The 17,759-nt window shown below is 44.0% G+C and overlaps 1 protein-coding gene across 4 annotated transcripts in view; it reads left to right on the top strand.

The window, feature by feature from the left end:
• GRIK1 (glutamate ionotropic receptor kainate type subunit 1) overlaps positions 1–17,759 on the top strand; it is a 970,975-nt gene that overhangs the window by 636,991 nt on the left and 316,225 nt on the right. The gene's annotated exons all lie outside the window — the stretch shown is intronic.

Genomic DNA, 17,759 nt, shown 5'->3' with positions numbered 1-17,759 from the left:
ATAACACATGATAGAATATTATGTATATGTGCGGATGACCCCAGGGGTGTCTGTGCCACTGAAACCTTCGGTGTAATTTCTAACTCGTGAGGACCTCTTCAGAGTCCTGACTGCCCCTTCACGACTACATACAGCTTGTTCCCCAGCACACTTGCAGTATCTCTTCAGAAGCCCCCCTGGGTCTCTTATGGAACGTGGTTAGAGTCCCCCATGGAAGTGCTGTTCTGTAAATGCACCAAACCTGGGGGGATATTAAGTGGATGCTCCCTTGCTTTGTACTAAAAATCACTCAGAAGGACATGTTTAAATTGCACCACTTCTCAGGCAGCTCAAAGGGCTGTTTTGGCCATGCCTATGATTCACTAATATGAAGCATGTGTACAGGTAAGCTGAATCCCTCATTTCAATTTTCATGGCACCAGACCTCTATCCAGAAGACAAAATACCCCTTGCCATTAAATGAGTGAGAATTATGCAGCCTTCCAGTTGGACTTCATAAACAACTGTGACCCACTCTGCAATCTTTAAGGTCCCCGCGATGCAGAAACAGGGGCATGCAGGCTGGGGTTCAGTGGATCTTTCTGGTAATACTGCCCCATGTATGTCAAATCAGCGTTATTTCTTTTAATTATTTACCACAAGAAATATGGCATCCACATCAACAAAAACTAAAGGCAGGCTCACTTGTGAAAGAAAGACCATAAGTTTCCTTGGTTAATCTGCAAAGGTTGCAAACGATACTACAGAGGTCACAAGTGGAGAAGTGTGGCTCAATGGTTAGAGCGGCAGACCCTGATGCAGAGGTCTGGCCCGGGACCAGGGTTCAATTCCCCACCTCGGCGGGTCTTGGGCTCAAAATTCCACGGACCTGATAATTCTTGCCTCGGTGCCTGTTCTAATCATGGAGTCCCACTCTGCAACTCTGGGCAATAGCTTGCTTAATCTCCACAACGGCCCCCACAATGCTGAGGATGCCTTGCCTCCACCTTGGGGGTGCCCAGGAGTGGACACCTCACAGGGAAAGCCAGGATGGGTTCCACAGCGGTATTCGTACAAGCGCCTTGAGACCCTTGCGGGTGAGTAGTGTGCTATACAAGTATCAATTTACATTTACATTACAAGCTAACACACAACAAATAGTGCTGGGAGGAGACAACGTAAAAAATATTGTGCCATTTCCACATGTAAAAGCTGAACAGACTGGGAATTTAGAAAGGCGCTTGAGTACTATTCTCATCAAAGAACAAGAGTTTGCTATGAGAGGTATATCTGTATCGGGTCAGCCCTCTTGAAAGGTGAGTCTATGGCTAATTTGTCGCCAACTTAGAAACCTGGTCAACGATAGCAAAATTGTTTTTTTTTTAACGTTCTAAAAGTGCATCCTTTTGGCAGGCATTGACTGATTGAATTTTGTACCCAATGAGGTTGGGCGTTGTTAAGGCTGGTTACCTCTTGGTATTTTATCTCCGCATAAATAGTGGCAACAAATGCCAATCTTTCATAAATGTGCATACAAGGATGTGGTTGTCTTGCAGGTTTAGAATAAGAGCGTTCCAATGTCTTGGAGAGGAGTAAGAAAATCAAAACACCCAGCTTGGGGCTTCTGGATATATCAAAAAGGGGAATGAGGAAGACCTCAAGGATCTTGTAGGGAATTGAAGACAAACATAACTGAGGGTAGATATGCACGTTTTGACATCCCAAACAATGACCTAGACAAAGACTCTTAAAAGGAGCTATGAAATTGGCATAATGTGATGTTTTCATTAACACATGGAAACATGAAGAACAGAATTGTGGGTGCACTTTCCCATTCATCCTGCATCATTTGCACCTGGATCTTTCATGTCCGTTAGATGGGTTCATACTTGGCTTAGTTGTTGGAAGTATATTAAAGCATGTTTTTTTTATACCAGCACAATCACAGCTAAGGGTGTTCACCTCATTTACATTACACTCGCTTTAAAACTTCCTTGGCACTCCCCAGAGTTAGACCCGTATTCACAGCAAAAGAGAAATTTGGGTGCGTAATTGCAGTTTACTTTCACTATTTATGCACAGATGAATAACCTCTACGACTGTTTTAGTAACAATGATTAACATGTGTGAATATTAGTCATTTTCCCATTTTCTCAGAAATAAGCCACGACAAGTGCCCACTTCAGAAGAGGATGTCACTACCTTCTTGATATCACAAAAATTAAAAAAAAATAAACCAGTGCTCAATATCTGGTAACTTGACACAAAGAAGGCATGCTTAAATCAAAGGTAACGTGTAAAGTATTTAAGCAGTGCTTAAATAGTAAAATAAAACACAATAGAAGTCCAGAACTAATTTCAAGATAACTTGAAAGAAGTATGAGCATAATAAGACCTACACAACATAAATCCAGTAAGGGATCTTTTTTTTAAAGGGATTTAAGTGAAAAAGTGCCCAGAAACATAGATCACTCAATGTAAATCAATGTTCACAGTAGACTGGGAACAAGGATCAATGTCAAGCCACAGAGAGGAGCCCAGGTAGGATACATTAAATGGATAGGTCCCAGTGAAAGTATGGAAGTCCAAATCTTTGAAAATGTTTCTTGGTCTCACTTCAGAAAGGGACTTCATGACTTTCTTGAAGAAAAATGTTGACATTTCTTCAACGTCTCAACGCAGAATGTTTTAGTTTTACTTTTGAGAAGAAAAATCCTCTCTATGAATAACGCTGGTGAAAGTGAAGTCCAGATAATTGAAGCAAGTTGGTCCCACTAGCGCTCTGGAGCTTCATGGAGCTTTCTTGCTGATAATTGTTGCCCAAACAACAACAGGAGTACAACTCTAAAGTCCCCAGAACCTCAGGGGATGCAGTTACAGTCTCTCAGGTTGTCAGACAGAGGCCATCAGCAAAGTTCATTTTCAGTCAAGGTGCCACTAGTCAACTGGGATTCTTCAAAAGAATGTCAACTGGGATTCTTCAAAAGAATGTCCTTTTCAGCTTTTTTTGTTTCTGGAACCACCCAGGACATCTGTCTTATGAACATTGCAATCTTTCTGTCCTTGGATTACAAGGGAAAAGGGTTCTAACCTCCTCAGGTGCTTTTCACAGGTCACAGATGCCAAGTGCAGCAGATTCAGTCTGTCTGGTATCCTATCACAAGTTGCGGCAGTGTCCTAAGGAATGTCTAAGGAAGGCTGTTTGCAGGTCCATCAGCCTGTGGGTGTGGAACACCCTAAGACACCCCTAGTTCCTTTGTAAAAAGTGGTGGCCCACCCACATTTTCAGTAGTTTCTATTTGTCTTACTTAAACACGCCCAAAATGTAATGTGTTGTGGCAAATGCAAGCTGGCCAAAACCTACAGTCACACTAAATTTGGGCTCTGAGAGCCCAGGGTATGTTTGAGGGTGTATTTTAGAATTTTCTAGTGCCCTTCTACATTTAACATTAAAATCCAGTTTGAAGCAGTCGATAGATTCACAACATAAAATGAGAAACAAGTCTAGTAAGACAAAGAAGGGATCTTCAGTAGCCTGGCAGGGGATACACAATTATGATCGGACTTGCTTGATCTTCTTCAAGGGCACAGACGATATAAAGTATCTCAGACAGGACAGCCCCCACCCTGAATATTCTGCTGATCTCAGATAGGTCATCTCTTCCCCTTCAGATCAACCTGTCAATCAAAGTTATCTATTGTGCCCTGCTGGAAGGACTTTCCACTTCATTACAAATGGAGCATCAGATGCAAATTAAGGATAATTACTCTACAGTGTTTCAGGCAAGTAAATATAACTTTTGAAAAAGTTGTATTTCCTAACTAGTTAGAAAAGGTCCAACTTTACCAATGAAGTGAATTTTCAAAAACAGGAAAATTTCTTGATTTTTTTCTCTAGCGGTTTCCTAATGATCATTCAGATATAGTATTTAAATATGTTACCTATATTTTCTATTGGAACATTAAGCCCAATACAGTGAAAATAGCTTTTAGTGAGTTATTCACTGGAGGTGCATGATAATATTAATTTTAGGCACGTACCACTTCTAGGCACTATGCACCTTACATTATGTGCGAAAAGGCATCTCATGGGCAATATGGTAATATTAGGAGTGACATAATTAGTGCTTTTAAGCTGATTTTTAAGCCTGGGAAGGAGTTTATTTGTGGAGGTCTGTCTGTAAACATAGCTTGCAGGCTGCTGGGGACCAGGCCTCAGTAAATACCTCTATCGTGGTTTCAGGGGCACAGAATGGTTGGGTGACAATATCCTGCTTCTGTCCACAGGTGACATTTAATTTTGCATTCCATTACGTGTAGCTTTTACACCATATACAGTGGCCTTAAAATAAAATAAATGTGTCAAATGGGGTTTTAAGCCAATTTCAACTTTGTTTCAAGGATCAGAGCACATACACAGCAGTTAAAGTTCAAAATTACCAGGAGCCAAGTCCCCAAAAAATGAAAGCTGGGACGACCTCACAAAAAGGGGCTACTTTTCAACAGCATACCTCTCAATTCCTTTACATTTTTAGGATCCTTGAACCATCCTTACCAACTACTCATAATTGACTGCTAAAAGATAGTGTGTAAAATAAAGCAGGGACATACTTGTACATGCACTCATATCTGATGCTCTGGATAGAGCCCAGTGCTTTATAGTGAAAACGCCTTTACAATGGGTTAAATAAATCTCTTCTATTGCCACACAACATGGTCTAAAATCATCTGTCTGGCGTTTGATGAGATGATTCCCAGTGATCTATGGTTTAAATAGTTAAAATAAGGTTCATCTTTGCAGGCAGGTGAGCTGACACAAACGAGGTTATTAAACTGTCAACTTAAACTTCTTTTAGAGCAAACATTTGCTGTCATCTGTCTACTGTACTTTTATGCTCCATTAGTATATTTAAGTGATGCCAAATGACTGCATTATAAAAGCTCTTAGACTGCATTTATAATGCATCAATAACACATTACAATGCGGTAAAGCTATGCTCAGTTACCACCAGATAAAATAGGCAGTAACTATGTACACATTAATACACAACACCTTGTGGTACTGTTATTGTCACATCAGGGTGTTACCCTAGTATTTGGGGTGATTTTCTTGTCGAGAACACTATGTTCAAAGTCTACTATTCCAAAATAGTAGGCATTGTTTATATTGGACCCTGGTAAATGTTTTTCTCCAAAATATTTAGGGCATGGGTGTCACTTTCTAGATCGAAGAGGGTGAGAGTATAAAGTATTGATGCCTTTACCCAATACTTCCCCTAATGGCCGACCTTCTCCGGTGGAACAGCCTACTGCAGACCTCCAGCAATCTCCCCACGTTTAGAAAATATCTGAAACCTAGCTTTTTTATGTGCTACCCCACCCCCCACCTCTCCAACCTCTATTGTGTGCCTACAGCAATTTGGATATGCACTTTACATGCTAGAAATCTGTATACGTGAATACATTAATACATTTAGAAATAAATGGATGGATGGATGGATGGATGGATAGATAGATAGATATTGCAATCCCCCAACTCATCTGTTCAGGAGCAGAAGGAAGCCAACCAGTTTCAGATGGTACCCCCATCCATTATTTGGTACACTGGAGGAATCAAAGGCTTACCCTGTGAAAGTTGCTCAGAAAAGTGGTACTTATTTGCATGATGGAGGTCCTCAGAGCAGTGAAGAGCATAGAGGATATGTGTGGCTCAAGGTGTGCTGGGTCTTGTAAAACAGTTATGTCTAGGTGTGTGGCACTCAGCTAGGACTGTAAGAGGCAGATCTGAATTCGTGATTGGTTCTACTTTCATGCCGCTCTTGGAAGCAACACGTGGTTAAACCAAACCTAATTATGCAAGTGCCCTTTGGAGACTAATATATTTGATTTGAAGGGTCTGCAAAAAGGCAACCATTCACTCTTTCCGTTTTGCCAGGGAGAAGGTATCTACCTGCTATTAACCTGTGAAAGTCCTATTCCAATAGTCAGCAGCAGGACTCCACTCTGAGGATGGGGGCAAAGGTATAACAAATCAGAAACCTCCACAGGGCAGTTTGCTTGCCAGAGCAAAGAGGAATCTTTTTTAAAGCCAAATGTTTGCTATATAGATTGTATATTATCATACTTCCAAGAGGTATACTAATTACAGTACAGCAATCTATATATCACCAATTAGAGAAAAGCAAATTCAGTGATGATTGTTCTTTTTTAAGACTGGCCTAAGGCATTACCTTAGCTCACTGAGCTGCTCTGAAAGCACATTTTCATTGTATAGTTTAAAATAAACATTGTCAAAGCCAATAGGTCTGACTTTGAGGTTCGGATGCATACATCACAAGCATGAACAAGTATGCCAAACAGCTGTGCCAGGTCTATGTGACGCCTACCTCCTTTTGTAATTTTTGTGTGTGTTCTAAGCGTGGGAAATCCAAAAAGGTCAAACATAATGTGCACAAAAAGAGGCACTTTGCCCAGAGACACTGCTCAACCTGTGGGCATATTTGTGTGCGCCTACATTTCTGTCTGTTGACATATTAAAACCATTGGGTGATTTTGCTCTCAGCCATGCATTATCACTACACAGACCTATCTTAACCAGCAGACAAAGGCTTTCCTTCCGCCACTGCATAGACTTATCTTCACACTTGGGTCAGTTTTCTTAACCCCTTCAGTGCGGGGTGTTTCCCCCCCGCTGCGCGGGGGAGGGGTGCCGCGCGCGGCGCCGCTGTGCTTGTGACGAGCTCGGCTCGTCATGAGGCACAGTGCAGCTGCACTCATGACGAGCGGAGCTCGTCACAACCACGCCCGTTTTGGAAAGTTCAGCACAGCGGGGGAAATTATCCCCGCGTGTGAACGTTCAAACGGTCTCGTCATGAGTGCAGCTCAACCGTGCCTCATGACGAGCTCAGCTCGTCATGAGCATGGAAGAGGTTAAGAACCCATGTAATGGGTTATGTCAAGTTAATTCTTAAAAAGTTTGCCCCTTACAGAGGTAAATCATGTAGTTGTTCCTTATCGGGGAGGATTGCCTTGTCCAAGCCACTGATCAGTCAGTACTGTCGTATCTCGTTAGCTGCAGTCGGCGCATCAATCACAGGACAGCCGGTGGGTGCATATAATTCTTTTATTGTGATCGCAGGAGCGCGTCGCAGCACGTCTGTCCTCTGGTCAGTCTTGGGCTTCTCTGCCCACTACCTGTCCCTATAGGTGTCCAGTGACCTGGTCACTGCCCTATGACCCACAGGGTCCTAGGGCCCTATTGTCAGTTGTCGCCCTGAGGTCAAGCCACTACGTCTCCCCCTTTGTCACAAACAAAAGTTCCTGATACATTTGTGTTCGTCATTGTCTCTCCCTTTTTGGTTAACATTGCTTGCTGATAGCCGTGTAGAGAGAGAGAGAGAGAGAGAGAGAGAGAGAGAGAGAGAGAGAGAGAGAGAGAGAGAGAGAGAGAGAGAGAGAGAGAGAGAGAGAGAGAGAGAGAGAGAGAAAAAAGTTCTCGTTCTACATTTCTTCAATGAGTCTTTGTGGTTTCCTGCACGTTCTTCTTTGTCTTGTCTCTCCACTGATTTCTTGCTCTCTGTCTTCCACTTTCGGTGGTGCTGCTGCTGATTCTTCGACTTCCGCCTTGAGCTCCTAGAAATGGGAACTGTTTCTCGTTATTCTTTGGTGGTCAGAAACTGCCGTCACCATTGATCCCTTCACTTTGGTCACTACCAGCGGATCCTTGGAAAATGGGCTGTCCGACTTCCGTTGTTGTCTCTGTCTCACCACCATCAGGTCTACTTCGCTTAAGTGTGATTCCGATGCGTGTCTCCGCTTATCAGCATATTCTTTCATTTTCCTCTTGGCTTCATGATCCCTTTCCATGATGTCATTTCGATCTATGCTCACTGTGGCATCTAATTGAGGCAGTCTTGTCTTGCTCGATCGTCCCAACACCAGTTCCGCTGGGCATCGACCTGTGGAGCTATGAGGGGTGTTTCTGTAATCTCTCAGCACCTGGCACAGTGCTTGTCCAATCGATATTTGTGTCAGTTTTGCTCGCTGGATGGCTTTCTTTATGGTCCCCATAAATCGTTCTGCCATTCCGTTGGCCTGTGGCCACAGAGGTGTTATCTTCCGATGCTTGATCCCCAGATATTCCATGAATCGACGGAATTCTTCTCCAGCAAATGGAGGGCCGTTGTCCGTCTTCAATGTTTGTGGGGAGCCCCAGGCAGCGAAAATGTCATCTAGCACTGGTAATGTGGCGCTTGCTGATGTCGACGATATCTGTCTTACAATCGGGAAGCTTGAGAACTCGCCAATGACCACTAACAAGTAGTTTCCAGTCTCTAGTGGTCCATAAAAATCTGCTGCCAGCTCAGTCCATACTGCCTGTGGCAGTTCTGACATCTGTAGCGGTGCTGGTTTCGATGGCGGTCCCGTTACTTGACAGACGTGACAGTGTGCTATTGCTTCTTCCACCATGCGATCCAATCCTGGGAACCATACTTTTTCCCTCAACATCTTCTTCGTCGCTACGATGCCTCGATGGGATTCATGAGCTAGTTCAATTGTTCTCTTCCTCAGCCGGTAAGGTATCACTATTCGGGATCCCCTCATTAGAATTCCGTTCTCTGTTTCAGATAGTTCTTCACTTATCTTCTTGAAGGCCAGCATTTCTTCTTTTATCACCCCTTCTTCTGTCGGGCTGTTATTGTTGATGTGTCTCCATTGCTGTTGCCGCACTACTGTCCCTATTGCCTGCATGGTCGGATCTCTCTTCGTTTCTTGCTCCAGTTCGGCAATCATTATTGACGTCGGAGTGTTTTGTTTGAGGATGAAGTTTAGGTATTCTTCTGCCATGGTGGTGCCATCTTCTCGATGGGGAAGTGGGTGTCGATACATGTAGTCAGCCGGGTTTTGCTCCTTTTCAGGTTTGTGAACTATTTTAAAGTTGTAGTCCATCAATCTTATTCCCCACCGCTCAATCCTTGGTGGTAATTTGGCGCTTGGGTTGCCATATATGGTGACTAGGGCCTGGTGATCTGTTACAATCGTGAACGGCTTCCCATAGATAAACATGTAGTAGTGCTCACATGCCCACACCACAGCCAGACTCTCCTTTTCTGGTTGAGAGTATGCTCTCTCGACGTCTGACAGACTTTTGCTTCCATAGGCCACGACCCGTCGTGGCGAGTCTTTTCCATGCTTGTGTTGTGCCAGTATTGCGCCCAGGCCTACTGGGCTGGCATCCACTGTCAGTTCGGTGCATAGGCTCGGGTCGAAGTACGCCAGGTGGTCGACTGCCGTCACTGACGCCCTTATCTCCTCGAATGCCTTGCTGCATTCTGTTGTCCAGTCGAACGTTTGACCCTGCTTCGTCAGTTCTCGCAGTGGTGCGCTCACTGTTGCGAAGTCCTTGATATAGCGTGCACAATAGCTGGCAAGACCGAGGAACGATCGTACCTCGGCTACATCCTTTGGTTGTTTTGCCTTCTCCAGAGTGTCCACCTTGCTGCGATCCGGCCTCATTCCCTTTTTTGAGAAGATGTGCCCAAAGAACACCAGTTCTTCTCTTCCCAATTCACACTTCTTTTCATTTACCGTCAGGCCCACTTCTTCAAGTTGTGAGCAGACTTCTCTCAGTGCTTTGTCATGCTCTTCATCTGACTTGCCGAATACCAGGATGTCATCACTGTAATTGAGGCTGTTCTTGATTGGTCTTCTTATTTGTCTGATTGTTTCCTGGAAGATCTCAGCCTCTGATGATATTCCGAAGCTTAGCCGTTTGTAGCGAAACATACCTAGGTGTGTCGAGAACGTTGTTATGTACCTTGATTGTTGGTCCAGTTCTAGTTGGTGGTACCCTTTACACAAGTCTAGTTTGGAAAATCGCCTTGTTCTCGTCAAACAGCTAATCATGTCGTCTAGATGTGGCCCCGGATGTCGTTCTCTTTCAATGGCCTTGTTGGGAATTCTCATGTCTACACATATTCTGATTTGTGCAGTGTCCTTTTTTGGTACGGCCACTATCGGAGACACCCATGGCGTTGGCATTTCCGCCGGTTCGATGATGTCTTGATCCAGCAGTGCCTTTATTTCTTCTTCCACTTCCGGTTGTAGGTGGATCGGTACCCTTCTGTGATGCTGAGCGACAGGTCTGACTGATTCATTGATGTGCAGTGTGACCTGCCGCCCTTTCAGCTTTCAGCTTTCCAAGTCCTTTTGTTAGCTTCGGATATTCTCGTAGGATGCTTCTTTTGTCAGACACATGGTATGTCATTTGTAGTAGGCCCATGACCTTCGCCGTGACATTGCTTAATAAACACGGTGCAGGAATGTCTCCTCGTAGTACATGAATCTCTTCTGTGACGGTTTTGCCTTTGTGTGTCATGGTGTCCGTGAATTTTCCCAAATTTGTCACTGGCCTTTTTGCGCCCCAGGTAAATACTCGTACACTTGATGGTTGAAGGTGTGGTTTTCTCTTCATTTTTTCATATTCGGTGGCGCACATGATGTTGCACGTGGCCCCACTGTCTAACACAAATTCTGCTTGGTGCGGCACTACATCGATGGTCACCCAGTCTGTTGTTTCTATTGACTGCTTGTCTACCAGCCTGATGTTTTCTTCCTCATGTCCCTCGTCTGTGGACATGAGATATAGACGTTCCACTTTCTCCTCTGCTTCTTCTTCTTCTCCTGACTCCAGCGAAGAGCTCCTTGTTGTTTCACTTCCATGTGTCGCACATGTCAGTTTGTCGTTGTTCTAGGTCTCCCTGGCCTTCCTCTTTCATTCTTGAAGAGCATGCCTTGGCACATGGTGGCAAAATGGTTGCTTCTATTGCATTTTCGACATGTCTGACCAAATGCTGGGCACGCTCCTCGATGTGGAAATTCCAGCCCGCATCTGTAACACTGTGACCCTTGTTGTTTTCTTGTCACCTGGTCATTCGACCTCTTCTTCCATTGTCCAGTTCGACCCGTGTTTGTTATTCTGTGAACTTGCTCCCCTCGTCGGTCCATTTGTCTTGCATGCGCCATCGCCCTTTTCTAGCGTGGTGGGTTCCTTTAGTATTCTCGTGCGAAAGTCTGTGTCACTACATCCTTCTATCAGTCTTAGGCGGATGGCCTGCTCATTGTCGTATTTTTCAAATTCACAGTGGGCCACTAATTTCCTCGCTGCAAAGTCATCCAGTGACTCGTCGGGTTGTTGAAAAGCTATGTTGAAGCTGTATCTTTCAAAATCAATGTTTCTTTGAGGATCGAATTTATTTGTCAGACACTTTATCAGTCCTTTGTATGTGCTTGTTTCGCTCTTTGGGAGCGTTATTAGAAGGTCGTCCACTTCATCTCCCACCAGATTCAGGAATAATCCTAGTTTTTTGGCTTCTACTACATCCGTTGCTTCCATGTATCGCTCAAATTTCATGATCCACTTCTCCCATCTTATTCCCACCTGTGGCTCTGATACGCTGAATGGCAGTGGTCTGCGATACTGTGCATCTTTTGTCTCTTTGCCTTGTTGTACCTTTATTTCCTCTGTGTGCTGATCTGTTGAAGTGATCTCTTCACTTTACCTTTCTTATTTCTTTGTTCTTACTGGTTGTTATTTGTTGTGGGGATCCTTTTTTGTCCCTTTCCTCCTTTTTTCACCAGTTTCTCTTTGTTCTCCACTGTTGCCTGTCCTTAAAATGGCTGCCTTGCACTTCTTTATTGTTTGTATGCCTTTGTGTCACACACAGAATGGCCGCCGGCAATCACGCGAGATTTCGCGATCGAAATCTCGCGTTGCCTGTCCTTAAGATGGCCGCTGTGCTGTTTCTGTGCTGTTATTAGCTCCTTTTGCCTGATTCCACTATGGCCGCCGAGATTTTGTGTTCTCGCGAGACCTCGCGCTTTGATTTTCAAGCACGAGGACCTCGCGCTTTGATTCCCGGGCACTCGCGCTGTTACGCTGACGCTTCCCTTACCGCGATCAGCTGCGCTTTGTTGGACGCTGTCGGGGTGGGCTCCCGTGTAGCTTCGTGTGTCTTTTCTGCTGCTGTTGTGCGTCCAAAGTCGGTGCCTGTTTCCTTCCAACGATGTTCCTCTTGGACACGCGATGTTCCACGCGTGTGTCCGTTTCCCTTCGTCGCCAGATGTCGTATCTCGTTAGCTGCAGTCGGCGCATCAATCACAGGACAGCAGGTGGGTGCATATAATTCTTTTATTGTGATCGCAGGAGCGCGTCGCAGCAAGTCTGTCCTCTGGTCAGTCCTGGGCTTCTCTGCCCACTTCCTGTCCCTACAGGATGTGGTGTCCAGTGACCTGGTCACTGCCCTTTGACCCACAGGGTCCTAGTGCCCTATCGTCAGTTGTCGCCCTGAGGTCAAGCCACTACAAGTACAACTGCATGTTTAGCATATAGTTGGTCCTGGAGTTCTGCCTTGCATTCAAGGTGCTGTGGATTTGAATACTCGGAATTCATTCAAGCAACAAAACCCTCTTGCTTGAGGCAAACGTTTGGAGAAATGAAAACAATTCTCCTAATTAACATCAGCCTCAAAGAGGGGTTGTTCTTGGCGTAAAGCCTTGATTACAAATGCTAGTAGGTAGGGCTTTGCATCAGAAACCATGGGAGGTCGCATGGGATCACCCATGTACCACCTATGTTATGCCCCCTTGGTGCAAAGTAGCGTATCAGGCTATTTTGTATTACTTTAGGGGTCTTTTTCAGGGCAAAAAAAGTTTTGTGCTGGAAAGTAAATCCCAATTCTACACTTTCCGGCAATTTGTGTCACTTTTGTAACATAGACACTGAGTTATGGGCAAGAAAAGTCAAGTTTCAGAGAAAGTTGCCAGGTGAACTGCATGCAGTTCCCCCAAGTTAGTAATTTGTCGATATACAGAAACGCTTTGCGTAGCCTTTCCCACCAGTAAAGCCATTGAAAATCTACTTAAAAAATAGAGTGTGTATGTTTCCAAGCTGTGGAATTGTAAAAGGAAACTCTGAAAAATGTATAGGAGAAGGTATTTCTTGACCTGATGAACTTTCTGATGGTTTATAAAATGAAATGAAATGTATTGAAATATAGAGCCTTTTAATAGGTTGAAAATTATACCAAGTTATTGATAGAAGATAGACCAAAAACAGAAATAAGGCTGCCCGGTATGATTTATATCTGTGGAATAGTAACTGGAATGGGAAGCACTGGACTCTAATCTGCCCTCATCAGTCCTTGTGATACTGGTAGACATTGTTAAGTCCGTTCATGCTGCTTTATTCATCCAAAAAGATTTGGAATACCCGAAGTACCTTAAGATACTTCTAAAGTTCCACCAACAGGTGTGGTATTTTACCAAAATATCACATTTTAGACAACATGCAATAACTATTGTGACTAGAATAACAACTACCAGAATATTGTGAAGGCAAGGTATGTTATCTTCAAGGTACGGAGATATGGAGTTAAGAATTGTAAATCTGCACTTAGCAGTATAGCTAACTTCACGATTTTCGGAATGTTTCGGTCCTTGTATTTTTGTATGTTCATGTTTTTGTACTCCATATTCTGCCATACAAACAAAAGCCAGATAATGCTTCACAGAATTGACATCTGGGCACATTTGGGCCCACACTAGGCACTTTCAACCATAGTGACTATAGGCATAGCGTGGATTTTCTTAAGTTGGAGGTTTTAAGACTAGGAATTGGAACATCAGTGTTCCCACAGAGGGGTATGGCACTGGAACTGGAATGAGCACCCACAAAGTTCTAACTTTCTGGGTATGTGCCCAGATTCACTATTGTGTTTTCCACAGTAATAGAGTATGTAAATTGACTGCTAAAAGATTTAGGTAAGCATCCACGGTTGTTGGAAATTTTCCCTCCCTCCTCCACATTTTCTGAGGAAATAGTGGAAGGAATTTCTCCATATGGAAATATACATTATTTGTGTAGAAAAAGAAAATGCACCTCAATAATGGTTAGTGATTTAGATTGTACATCTGTACTTTGTGGGTGTTTCTATTATTCTGTTAAAACACAGTACTCTATGTATGTTTGTTTATCAGTTTTCGTTGAGTGAAGTACAAGTAGATGGTACAATCTTTCAAATACAGCGGGATAAATCATCGCCATGTAACAACAGAAGGGGAAATGCAAACAAGTCTGGGGACCGTCAACACTAAGTGACACCTGTGAGTCAAAACAAAAGAGGAAACCAATGAAGGTAGCTTCTCACCAAGACTCCTGCTTCAGGGCATATCGCTTCCATTCTGTTGATGGCGTGTTATGGGCAAACGGTCCATAACCTAAACATTACACTAGGGGAAGGAGGAGGGGGACAGGTAGTGAAAGAAATGAAGGGGGGAGTTCACAATCAAATTCCCTGCACTATCCAACCTGGTTACAGTTACACTGGTTGCCGAATGTAGAGCCCCTGACAGCCGCTGTGCTGAGGAACCACTGAGGGCACACATCCACTCTCCCATCTATACAGCCGCACTGCATTACAGCATTAGTGAGAGCAACCAAGAAATACCAGGTACCACAGAGCACCAGTCAATGATCGCCTTCCTTCAGCACCTGGAATGGGCTTACACCCTTTCCAATTTGGTGCATCATTCATTGTGTAATGGATCTCTGCTCATGGAGTGCAATCCTGTGTATTTCCAGAAGCTGCTCATGTAGGATGTATGACGTTACAACGCATACTTTTACCACGCATACCTTTACAACGCGGTATTTACAACGAATACCGTTACAACGCATAGCGCTTAGAGGTGCTGGATAGTGGTAAGTATAATTTTCTATTCCAACTCCAGTCCCCGTGGACACTAGGGAAGGTGTTGGATAGAAAATTAAAGTTATTACTTACCCTAGAGCACCCCCCAGCGCAATGCGTTGTAATGGTATGCGTGGTAATACCTGCGTTGTAATGGTAGTGCGTTGTAAAAATTTCGTTGTAAACGTTGCATACCGCTCATGGGATGTATGACGTTACAACGCATACTTTTACCACGCATACCTTTACAACGCGGTATTTACAACGAATACCGTTACAACGCATAGCGCTTAGAGGTGCTGGATAGTGGTAAGTATAATTTTCTATTCCAACTCCAGTCCCCGTGGACACTAGGGAAGGTGTTGGATAGAAAATTAAAGTTATTACTTACCCTAGAGCGCCCCCCAGCGCAATGCGTTGTAATGGTATGCGTGGTAATACCTGCGTTGTAATGGTAGTGCGTTGTAAAAATTTTGTTGTAAACGTTGCATACCGCTCATGTAATATGAGGGTCGCAGACTGCCGCCAGTGACGGTTGGATACATAGCTTACATGCCGGTAGAGACGTGGCAAGCCATTGATGTGAGTGAACATACAGCTCACTTACTTCCACTGTGTAATGGAGAAGCCCCAGATAAGCTGACAGGGGATCCCTAAAGGAACTACAGCGGCAAATGTATTGCCACACCTTCCAATAGCAGTGTAGAGTCGTACAGAACAAGAGGACAGGATACAGGTTGTCTGTAGCACTCCTGGCTTACTCCTGAGTACCAGGCATAAGCCTGAAGTACTCCTGGCATAACACTTGCTTACTCCTGGAATTCCAGAGTTCATCAGGCACTATAAGAGTCACAGCACAATATTTGTAAATCAGGCCCATTGTGTTCTCAGAGCTAGTGTTTTAATATTGACCATCTACTGCAAGGGGGTCAGATGTTGAAAATGCCCCATTTACATTGTGACGTGAGTTAAACACAAATTTCGTTAACCACTTTCTTAGAAAAAGTTAACTTCCAGCGTGACAATTTTCAGCAATTCAGATATATTTGGAATGACTAATTTATTCAGATCACATTTATTCAACAGACTCTACCTTTAATGTTTCTATCACTAAGGTCATCAGAGTTTGCTTAACTAAATGAAAATGACACAAACTCGGATTTATTAATTTCCCCAAGGTACAGTTGAAACACAGAGGCATGAAATAAAAGATGGCATAGGTACCCTAGGGATGAAGGGTTTTAAATTGTGTGTACATATGTCTTGTTGTTAATCGTGCACATCTAGATGTGCAGGTACAGATTGGATTTTAATTGGAAAGTTAACTTCTGATAAATGATCCAAAGTCTCTAAAATGGATATTTTGCAGCTGCAGCACAGGCATTTGTATTTAATGTGTGATGCGCAGGGTATAAGGGGGCGTAATTTGGCAGGGGGAGAATCAAATAGCTTTTTGGTACTGTTGACCTTTTGCATAGCTGATCAATTTTTCATGGTGTCAATGAGTCCAAGTCAGAATGTGCGTTTTTTGTGTGGAGACTTTTATCTAAGCACTTGAGCTTCGTGGAATTTAAAACATGCTGAATGCTGAATTGTATGCTGCAAAATCTTGCTCAACAGTTTGAGGGGCAACCAACTATCCATCCTCATAACCTAGTCAGTGGCGGCCAGCATGGGCCACAGGTGGCAGGGCGGGCGTATATGGGGGAGGAGGTGCATGGGGGGTGCACGGGCCACAATGAATTTGTTTTTTAACTTACCGTGCCGCTGGGTCCCACGTCTCTGCTCCTACTCTCCTGCGACCGACTCCAGGAACAGGAATCACAACAGCTAGACTCCCGTGCCCAAACACAACGCTGCTGATTGGTCTGAGCGCTGTGACACAGTGCTCAGCCAGGGGCTGGAGGAGTGGACTTGTTCTCCACGCAGCCTGTAAAGCAGCCTGCATGGAGAACAGGGAAAGTGTGCATGACTGTTTTGGGTGGCCCGAGAGTCATTACTAGGGGTGGGGGGAATTTTCATAACGCGAAATTACCTAAATTCCGCAAATTCCGCAAGCGGAACGGAATTTACCGCCCAGGCCTAGTCATTAAGCTCTTAAGAGGGTTGTACCATTCCTCCCCTGATCTGCAGCCTCGCCCCTCATGCAAGCTGCCACAGCAGGAGGACAAAATTAAATGATAATAACATTAGTCATTATCATTTTATTTTTTCCTCTCTTTTACTGCTGCAGAGTAGTGGGACGACACTCCTCTACCTTAGCGGAGGAGCCACCACTGAACCTACTACTGCTTAAGTAGATGCAAACATGCTAGAATTTAACTCTAACAAATGGCTTGGAACAGGTGCCATCCTACTGTCCCATGCTCAACCTGTCCTTGACCCGTACCCAACAAGCTTTGAAATAGGTAGTGCCCTGGTTTGTGACGGTAATGCTTGGATTATTTTTGGGTAATCTCTTTACTTTGATTCTGTATCCAAGCCCTAATCTTTACATTGTGAGGTGTGTCCACACCCTAGAGACAAGCACCCTGCTGCCTACCTAAAAGAAAACGTCTCAATTCTGACCCCCTCCAAGTGTGAGAATAAAGGAGCACTTCTACCCAGAAACATGTTGGGCTAACTACTTAAGGAGCCCAACAGACTGCCATCAAAGCTGGGAACACCAAAGATCAGACAGGAGGTTTGGAAGGGCTGGGATGAGGAAGAAGAATCAGATTAATGAGAATTCCAGCAGAAACTGAGCTGTTGTTATAACATGGGCTAGCCCAGTAACCCTCAGAATCTTGGATTATGGATAGTATATATCCTGGGGATTCTGTCTGGAATATTATTGTAAAGACAAGTAGATACGCCTTGAGAGGCTGTACAATAGTCCCCTTCACACACAGTAAATGAGAGAGTGAATATACACCAACCTGTTTTTCCATAAAATAGAATCTATTTCTGCCATTCAAGCATAATAAATAAATAGGCATTACTAAAAGTGAATAATATCAGTGCAGTGCTTGTGAAGGCAAAATGATACAA

The sequence above is a fragment of the Lissotriton helveticus genome, chromosome 8, assembly GCF_964261635.1.
Source record: "Lissotriton helveticus chromosome 8, aLisHel1.1, whole genome shotgun sequence".
Taxonomy (NCBI): domain Eukaryota; kingdom Metazoa; phylum Chordata; class Amphibia; order Caudata; family Salamandridae; genus Lissotriton; species Lissotriton helveticus.
Note: the sequence above shows the minus strand (reverse complement) of the source record. Positions and strands in the feature narration are given on the sequence as shown.